We start from the raw sequence: 10,199 nt of genomic DNA on the forward strand, positions 1-10,199 counted from the left end.
TTCATGGCTTCATGTGAGTAATGTTTTTTTGTCAATCATGTGCGTAATGTTTGTGCCACGTATCAACCATCAAGAGGTGAATGAAGACTAGGTTTCAGTTTTTGGATTTTGGTGAAACACTAGGGCGCAGATAATAGATAAATAATAGCTCAAGATCCAAGTCTAAGCCAGCTAAAATAAGCCCATTCCAGCTTGCTTTAGGGTCTTAAGCTATATAAGAGACAATCAGAGAATCTGGATCAAAGTATATATGTAGCTTTTTCCGTCCAAAAAAGGGGTATGTACAATAATACCAAAAAAGGGGTACAGCAATGTTAACATATTTTGAGCTTAAGGTGTTTGCCTCTTACTAAGCCACGCCAAGTTTAAATTCTAGTAGTGATAACTAAGTTAGTATGTGTGAGTGTATGTGTGTTGTATGAAAAAAAAAAAGAAACTTTAAAAAATTGGAAATTAAAGGAAAAATCCCCAAATGAAAAAAAATTCTAAAAAATAATTAATGATAAGTATTGATATCTAAAAACTTGTGGTCAGACAATTTAATTCTCAATAAAATTAAATTATCAAATGAATTTTTAACTTTTTTTATTTATTAGACAAATCAATTTTTAAATTAAATTTTGATAAAAAATTAGACAAATTAATCTCTGTCATTTATTTAATAGAAACATACAAGTTCCTAAAATTTTTTAAAATACTAAGACTATGTATTTTTTATTATTAATTTAAATTTTTTTAAAAAATAATCTTATAGCCATTAACAGTATCATTTAGTCAAAGCTAAATCATCTACTAAGAAACTAGAAAATTTTACGAAAAGAATCCTTGCATCTCTTAGAATGCAATTGTTTTTTGAGACTAAAACTGAAATTGAGTATTGTGTTTGGTGATTAAAAAATAGAGTTAAAATTTTAATTTTAGGATACAAAATTTCAATTCTTTCAATACTTCTAGAAAGTGAAAATACAAAGAATTGAATTTTTCAGGGACGACGACAGAAATTTTTTATAACATTTGTTTTAAAAAATATTCTCATTTAATTTTTAAATTTTAAATCTACTCTTCAATTTCTATATTTATCTTAAATTAAACATGATACTGAGATATAACTCAATCTAATATATTTTACACCATACATAATATAAAAATTTAATTTAATTTCTATCTTTCAATTTTTGTCTTTCAATTTCTATCTCTCAATCTCAGTTTTACTTCCAAACGCAACTTTAGTGTTGCGACAACATGTTAAATGAATATTCATCCAAAATAAATCAAGGAACTTTACTTATTAGTTGTAATTAGGGGTAAGTATGGTTTTGGTCCCAAAAGTTTAGCGCCAGAATCAAAACCGTTCCTCATCTAATTTTTGATTTAAAATTGTCCTTAACATTTTTTTCGTATTAAAATCGTCCTTTTTAATAAATTTTTTTGTTTTATTCCTAAACTACCCCTATTCCTATTTTAATAATAAAAATTATAAAATAAAAAAAAAAAAAACGCGTAAAAACGCAGCGAGCCTCCCTGCTTTCCCTCCCTCAGTCCCTGTCGCAGAAGGAATCAGAGCCGCCACTACCTGTTACCCTCCCTCCAGCCCCTTGATTTGATTCTGGGTTAGTTTAGCTGGATTTTAATTTTCTGTTAGTTGATTTTAGGTTATTGAATTGCTGAAAGTTGCTACTGAATTGTTGTTGTTGTTGTTGAATTAACTTAGATTATTGAATTTCTATTAATGGTTAATTGTATACAAGATCCATAGTTGTTGTTGTTCTTCTGCATCTGGTTGTTGTTGTTTCATTATTTTTTGCTTCTGCTGTTCCGCTTCTGGTTGAGCTTGTTGTTATCCATTGTTGTTATCCATTGTTGTTCTTCTGCGTTTGTGCATCTGCTTCTGGTTAATGTTGAGGAAGAAGATGGGTGTTGAGGAAGAGTTCTGGGTTTGTTTTTCTGAGTTTGAGTTTTAGATATGAGATCTAGGTTCTGATGAGGATAACGATGATGATGTTGATTTTCTAAATTTTGGTTGGTGTGGTGGTGTTGGTGATGGAGTGGCAGTGGGTGGGGGGTGGTGTTGGTGTTGGTGGTGGTGGTGGTGGTGGTGGTGGTGGTGGTGGTGCTGGTGGTGGAGGAGGTAATTGTGTTGGTAGTGGTGAGGGTATTTTAGTCTAAAAAAAAAATTAAAAGGACGATTTTAATACGAAAAAAAAACGTTAAGGACGATTTTAAATCGAAAATTAGATGAGGGACGGTTTCAATTCTGGCGCTAAACTTTTGGGACCAAAACCATACTTACCCCTTGTAATTACTAATTATGGTACAACTATAAAGTTTGTTTGACGCTCTCCTAAGTACACACGCATGTCCTATAAAATAAACTACAATAATTAATTTGAGATTATTGCTTTGGTGGATAAAAAAAATTTATTGTAAATTTTGAATAATTAATAAATAATTAATTATTTAAAAAATTAAAAATTAAATTTTATAATTTAATGAGGTAAAAATAATTAAAATATAAATTTTGACACTAATTTAAAAAAATTTGGCCTAAAAAATGAATTAACGAGCCGAATTGATTCGACCGAATTTAAACCGGGACCAAGACCTAACCTATTAAACACCGAGAAGGAGCTTTCTTCTTCTTCACTCCTTCAAATACGTTGAAGAAGAGAGAGATTAACGTTTAAACCTAACCCTCACCTCCAAAAATTCAATCGTCCATAACTTTCAATCCAAAACTCCAATTGATGAGCCGTCAGTGGTCACGTGTTCGTCTTGAAATTCTCTTCAATTATATCTAAACAAAGTGGTAAAAAATTTTTATTTCTTGCCCAGTTCTTTCCCTCCTCAATTTCATAGATTTTGAGTTTAGGTATTGGAGAATTGAGTGATTTGATGGTTTAGGTGAACTCAAGTAGCGGATAATCACTGGGCTTTGTCCAATTGATCCGTGAGTAAAGTAAAACTATTAAATCCTTGTGAATCATTGAATTAGTGAACCCTATGATGATTATCGTGATATTGTATGAATTAGATTGTGTTCTAGTTGATTTGGAGTTCAATTTGACGGTTTGAAACGAAATCCGGGTGATTAAATTTGAGAAATTGACGTTTGGAAGCTTGGATCTTGTGAAGGGAGAGGTTTTTGAGGTATTCCGAGTTTAGGGAGGAATCGACCAAGGTATAGTTTTGGTTTCTCGTAGATAAAAATATAATGTAACGTGAAAATTTAGGATAGATAACCCTAGGATAAGTTAAACCATGTGAACTTGTTGAGGTTTAGTGATTTTGTGAATATGTTGAGCTTAATTATATAAATGTATTGTAATTGATGATTGTGGTGATTGATGTGGTTTGTTGGATGATAATGTGTTGTGCCATGAATTATGGATGAATTATGTTGGCTATTAGTTGTTGGGTGAAAATTGATAAAAATTAAGTATTGAAGTGTTGTGGAAGGAACGAATTGGTTGTTGAATTATTTTGAGTGTATTTAATGTTGTTTTGGGTTATGAAACTTTGGTTTTGAAATTGAGAATTTGGAAAATAAAGGTTTGAACTCTTTTGGTAAAAATAAATTTTTAACGAACTTCAGCGGTTTATAACATGAGCCTCAAATTTTGGATTTGAATGAAATTTATTTCAAGTTAAAGAGAATTTCAAGAGCTTTAAAACGGTTTAAAGTTTGTGAAAATAAGAGTTTTGTAGAAGAAGTTATGAACGTTGGAAGTTAGGTATAGAAAACTGATTTTTATGATTTAGCAGCTTTTGAGGAAAAAGGGGTGGTTGCATGCGCGGGACCCATGTCTTGGAAAATGTGATGTTTTTGAAAGTTTAACCAAACCTCTAGCTTTCCAAACCTCTTTTACACCTGTTTAAAGTCTGTTAGTAAGCCTTAAGCCTTAGAATGAGGATGGATCTGTTAAATGAGTTGAGGGGATGTTGGGAAGGAGTCGTGAAATGATAACGAAATTAATGAAGTGTTGGTAACATTAAATGAGAGGAGATTGATGAGATGATGATGAACGAGCTTGATTGAGATGATGATGACTGGTAGTTGATTGAGATATATGTGACTAGGTAAGATGCAGTGATGTTATCCACTTGCTCCAGATATGAGTTGAGACTCCGGATAAGATGCAATGGTATTATCCACTTACTTCGGGTCAGTGATTGTGACGCGTGGGTTGATGAAGGGATGATGGATGAGTTTTGAACAAGATATGATGAGAATGAGTATGATAATGAGAGGTGAGGATGAATGATGATGAATATGTCTATGGCTTCTCTGTGGTTATAAGGGTGACAGAGCACATATTCCCTCTAATGGTGACAGGGCATGTAGTCCCTCTAATGGTAACATAGCACATATTTCCTCTAATGGTGAAAAGGCAATCTCCCTCTAATAGTCAGAGGATGTGCTGAGATATTTGTGCACAATAGAGAGATGACGAACTAGATTCTCTACCGGTAAAGAAATTCATAAAAATAATTGCGTTCTAAGTATAGTTTCTAAACCAATAGAGAATCCTTTCGTACAAAAATTTGGTTGTCACAATAACAAACCTAGTAAAATTTATAACCGAAGTATTCAAATCTTGGGTCGTCTTTTCAAGGAATTGCAGGGAAATATGATTTATTATTGGTTATGGAAAAGATATGTTTTTGGGTTTTTGAAATAGGGAATAAGTAAATTAAATGGCAAGAAGAATAAATTAATAATTATAAAGAAAACTCTTGGCAAGGTATGAGAACTGGAATTCCTATCCAAGTTATCCTTATTAGGTGTGATGAGAATTGGATTTTGCTCCCACTTAGTTAACCCTTACTAAATAAAGGTAAGTCAAGTGGATTAATTAACTTGATTCCTCAGTCCTAGTCAACTCCTATGGAAAGACTAGCTTTAGAGGGATCTAAATCAATCAACAATCCTAATTTCTAATCAACTGCTGAGTTTGATAACTAAAGCATTACCAATTACTTAACCAAAGTCAAAAGGAGAAAATAAATCATAAATTAAATTGAAAGCATCAAAAATAGAATAAAACAATCATAAATCTGAAATACCTTAAATGATATTAAATAGAATATTCAATTCTAACATAGGAAAAATCATAAATCAAATTGAAAAGATAAATAACAATTAAAGTAATAGAATAAATAAAACTAGAAAGTAAATTAAAGGAACATTGAACCTGGTGTGAAGAAAATAACCATAAACTAATAGAAACCCTAAATCCTAAGAGAGAGGAGAGAGTCTCTCTCTCTAAAAAAACTACATTTAAAACCTAAAATTGTGTATTATGAATGTTGTGTGAATTGTTCTAATCGTCATTTTTGATTCCCCCATTTTCTGGCTTATATTCTGTGTTTCTGGCTTGGATTTGGGCCGAAAAGGGGTCCAAAAATTGCTGAGGGCGTTTTCTGCAGATTCCTGCACGTGGCATCCGTCACGCGTGCGCGTAGTTTGGAGTTTTTCCTTGTTACGCGTACGCGTCACTCACGTGTACGCGTCATTTGTGTTCTGCTCAAGGCACGCGTCCGCGTCTTCCACGCGTGCGCGTCGCTGCCTTTCTCTTCAAAACTCCATTTTTGAGCTTTCCTTCAATTTTTGTATGTTTCCTTTCTGTCTTCTAAGCCATTCCTGCCCTATGAAGCCTGAAAATACTTAACACACAGATCACGACATCGAATGGTAATAAAGGATAATTAAAATTAATATTTTTAAAGCATAGGAAACATGTTTTCACATATATTATAAAATAAAGAAGGAAAAGTAAAACCATGCAATTCATATGAATAAGTGGTTGAATAATTGATAAAAACACTCAATTTGAGCACAAGATGAATCATAAAATAGGGGTTTCTCAACCTCCCCACACTTAAACAATAGCATGTCCTCATGCTAAATCCAAGAGAAAAAAGTGAAGGTAGAATGGTGGAATCTTATGCAATGCAATCTATTCTAAATGCAAGCTACCTAATTGAATCATGCAATTCTAATTATCATCCACCTATATATATTAGAGCTTTCATGTGATTAATTTGATTCATATTTTCAAGGAATCATATATGCAGAGCCAAGCCTAAGTCATGTTAAAGCACTTTCATAATTGATTTGAGTTAAAGGAATTCACAAACTTGCAAGACAATTAACAATTAAACAGGGATATATGGAAATGAGCTATTGAACCCTCACTGGATTTGTGTTTACTCTCTAGTCACTCAGTGTTTGGGGTTAATCACTCTATTCTTTTCTATTCATGCTTTCTAAAACTTTTTTCTTCATCTAACCAATCAACAAATACATAATGTATACATACAAACATCATGAGGTCTTTTCGAAGGTTATAATGGGGCCAAGGTAAAGGTGAGGATATATATAAGGTTAAGTGAGCTATAAATTGAATCCCTGATTAGTCTAAGATCTCACCTAACATATACATTCTCTATAAAAATTTAAAATTATCCTGGTCTTCCCAATTTTTCCACTTTCTCATTACATACTCATGTACCAACTTTGATGTTACTTCTATGTGCATTAATTTCTTTACTAAATTCATTATTGGGGTAATTTTGTCTCCTTATTTATTTATTTAATTAAAAAGAATTTTTTTTTTTAAATCTGAAACATATTTTCAATGCACATGATATCTTAATTATTTGGTTTCACATGAGCATGCTCCCAAATTTCTGATTATTTTAATTAATTTAATCCTTTCCTATCAACCCATGTTCCCACGTTTCCCCACACTTAGTGGATACACAATCTCTATCTTAAGTTAACCAATGATTCAACTTGGGATTTTTAATTTGTTTTTCTACTTAAGACTAGTGATGTGGTTATAGAACAAAAGGGAATTAAAAGGCTCAAGGGGGCTAACAAGGGTGATGTAGGAGGTATGCTTATTTGGGATAAGTGAGCAAAAATTCAAATAATGGCCTCAATCATATGTGGGTATGTATCTACATTCTATATTTGGACATATAGATTGAAACAAAGTAAAGATTGCAAGCATAGAAAAGAAGTGCGAAACACACAGGAATGAAATTTATGGTTAAATGTAACCATACAATTAAGCTCAAGAACTCACGGGTTGTGTGTTCGTTGGCTCAAAAACCATATATCCGTTATGTATGTCATGTAAGTGGAAATCAAGAGTTTCCATTAAACTCAATGTGAATCTTAGAATGGCTTTTTATAAAATTTAGTATTTTCTTTGAAAAATGTTGTCAATTTAACCAACATTTATTGCTATATATTTACAGTGTGTGGATTGTTGTGATTCTGTTATACAAAAGTTTCTAGTTTACTCTTTTTATTTTCAATTAAACCAATTCATCATATGCTAAAAGGGACAACTAATAAACTAAAGGTGCAAACTAAACCAAACTAAATATCTAAGATATATATATATTTACAGTAAAAGAAAAATGTGTAAGGACTGAAAGATAAATAAGATAAGATAAAAAAATAAAAAAAATACAGAAAATAAACAAAATAGGATAAAAGAGAGTCTGAAAAGTGGTTCACCAAAATAAAGTTCGCCAGAGATGGCGACCTCCCCACACTTAAATAATTGCATCGTCCTCGATGCTCTATCAAGCCGTGTGTGAAGAAGTGGAATCTCCGGAAGGATGTGCTGTTGGTGTCTCGGTGGTGGCCTGAGTGTCTGCAGTCTCTATGAGTGTCGGAAGATCTGTCTGTAGAGGGACCTCTGGATCTGCTAGCTGTATCTAATGAGGCTCCTCATGATGTAGCGCAGCTTGCTCAGGGCCTCCCTGCTCAGCTTCTCTCAGTGCAGCCTCCTCATGATCGTCCGCCTCCATATCAGATGGCTCAGAAGGGGTGTTGGGCTCGGAGGGGATGTCATTGTCGGATCGGATCATCAACTTTAAGTGCTCATAACGTTGCTTGTTGCGACGCTCCATACGATCCAGGCGTGCGAAGAGTTAGTGCACGAGGTGATAAATGGGCTCTGAAGCAGGTGAGGGTGCAGTAGTGGTGGCTGGGGTAGTAGGTGCTGAAGGGGTAGCAGAGGATGTGGCTGCCTCAGCAGAGTCAGTGAAAAAAGGTGGTCGGTAGCCCAAAGCCTGGAACTTCCTGCTGTGAGGGATAATCTTCTTGCAGTCTATAGCGATTGGCTTTTCATCAGCAATCTCCCAGGGCACCTCAGCTTGGTGGCCCAACTGAGTGATCAAATATGGAAAAGGGAGGGTGCCTCTGACATGGACTCTGGCCATGTAATACCGGATAAAGTGGGGAAGATATAAGTCCTTTCCCTCCATCACACACCAAATGAGGGTGATCATGGCAGCTGGCACCTCCGTCTCATGAGTGCTCGGCATCACGTAGTTACTCAAAATCTGCTGCCAAAGCCGAGCCTCATCATTCAGATAAATGAGCTTAATTCCCTTTGGGGCCACTGTGGACTTGCTCATGATCCATGGGACAGTAGGATCAAGAGCTATAGTCCTCTTAACTGTGTCCCAGTTAAATCTCATGAATCTCATGTCCTCCTCAGCCTTTTGGTAACCGTCTGGCTGATCTGACTTAGACTGAAGTTGGAGGATTTCTTCAATGGCTTCTTCAGTAATCAGAATTTGCTTTCCTCTAAGCTGTACTGCATCCAGAGATGTTTTGAAGTAGTTATAGTAGAATTCTTTGACCTAGAATAAGTTGACTTCAGTCAAGTTTCTTTCCAAGAAGAACTAGCCTCTCTGTTTAATTTGTTCTGAAGTGTATTGTTTGAGTCCTTCTGGAATTTTGAGGGTCCTTTCTAGGTATAGATTTCTGGAAGTGGCAAAAACTGGATACTTTAGCTCACAGTATCTGTTGGCAAACTTGACAGAGTCTGTGGCAGGCAGTAGCTGATCAGCCTTTTCCTGCGGGGTAAAGTTCTTCTCCCGCCAGGAATCATCATGGAGGATATCCAAAATAGAGGTAGAGGATTCTCCTCTTTTCCTTTTTCCAGTGGTTGCTTTGCTCTTTCCTTTGATTTTAGGGTCAGACATCCTGAAAGGCAGAAATTTCAGGATACAGTTTAAGAATTAAAGCAGGAAAACAGGTAAGCAAATATGATTTTATCAATATAAGCATAGAGGGGAAAAAGAGGAATAAAGTGGCAATAGAGGCATGAATTGAGTTAAATAGATGTAAAATTTTGGATTGTATGCAAGGTAAAAGTTGGAGAAGAAAAATCACAATCCAAAATCTATGATGTGCAGAATTGTTGTTAATCAGGAAAAACAGTAATCATGCCTTGAAGTGGTTTGAAAGTGGTTAGTTGAAAGTGAGTAGAAAAGTTAGAAAGTTAAAGTAGTTAAGAGTTAAAAATGAAGTTAAAGTAAGTGGCATGGTGTTTTGGTTCCCAATTAACTAAAATTGCACAAATTTGAATAACAAGTAACTCAAATTTAAGTAAAGATTGCAGATTATTTATGATTAATCATAGAAAAGAATTGCAAATTCAAAGTGAAATCATCAATAATTTGATTTAATCAAATAAGGGAATTAGAAAGAATAAGAAAGCTAGCCCGTGCATTCATGAATTGCTTTGGTTGAAACCAATTAGTGCAAACTTAAAAGTTCCAAAACTAATTCATTAATGGTAGTTGAGTGAAACAATTTGGAAAAAAAAATCAGGCAGCATTCCGTCTATAATTTGGACGTTCCCGGGTAATAAACAACAGCAAAAAAGTTCATATGATAATAAATTAGTGCAGACAGGAGTAACAAATAGTAATTCCCATGAATTCAAAAGAAATAGACTCAATCTGCATTAGGGAATAGTAAAGAGCAGCATATGAACAGCATTATCATCACAGCAAATTCAGAATTCCGGAACAGATAAAACAGGTAACAAGAACGGTGTAAATATCAGGCCTAAATCCACTAACCACATCCTAGCTACCTAACCACCTAAAATCCACTACGATCATGCATCTCTAACTATCCTAATTTTAACATAATTCGAAAAAAATTGCGACCAACTAACTGAAAAAGGAATCGTTGTTTGGTGGAACCTGGTTGGCAGAGGTATAGAATATGAAATAAGAGAGGTGGCGGTGGTGGTGATGCGGTGGCACTGGGAGGCGGTCACAGCGGCGGTTTGGTGGGGGCAGGGTGGCGGTGTGGTGGTCTTGGTAAAGGAAGGGGGTTATGGGGGAAAGAGAGGAGGGGGGCGAGGAGGGTGAGGGCT

This window comes from Arachis ipaensis, chromosome B03, assembly GCF_000816755.2.
Source record: "Arachis ipaensis cultivar K30076 chromosome B03, Araip1.1, whole genome shotgun sequence".
Lineage (NCBI taxonomy): Eukaryota > Viridiplantae > Streptophyta > Magnoliopsida > Fabales > Fabaceae > Arachis > Arachis ipaensis.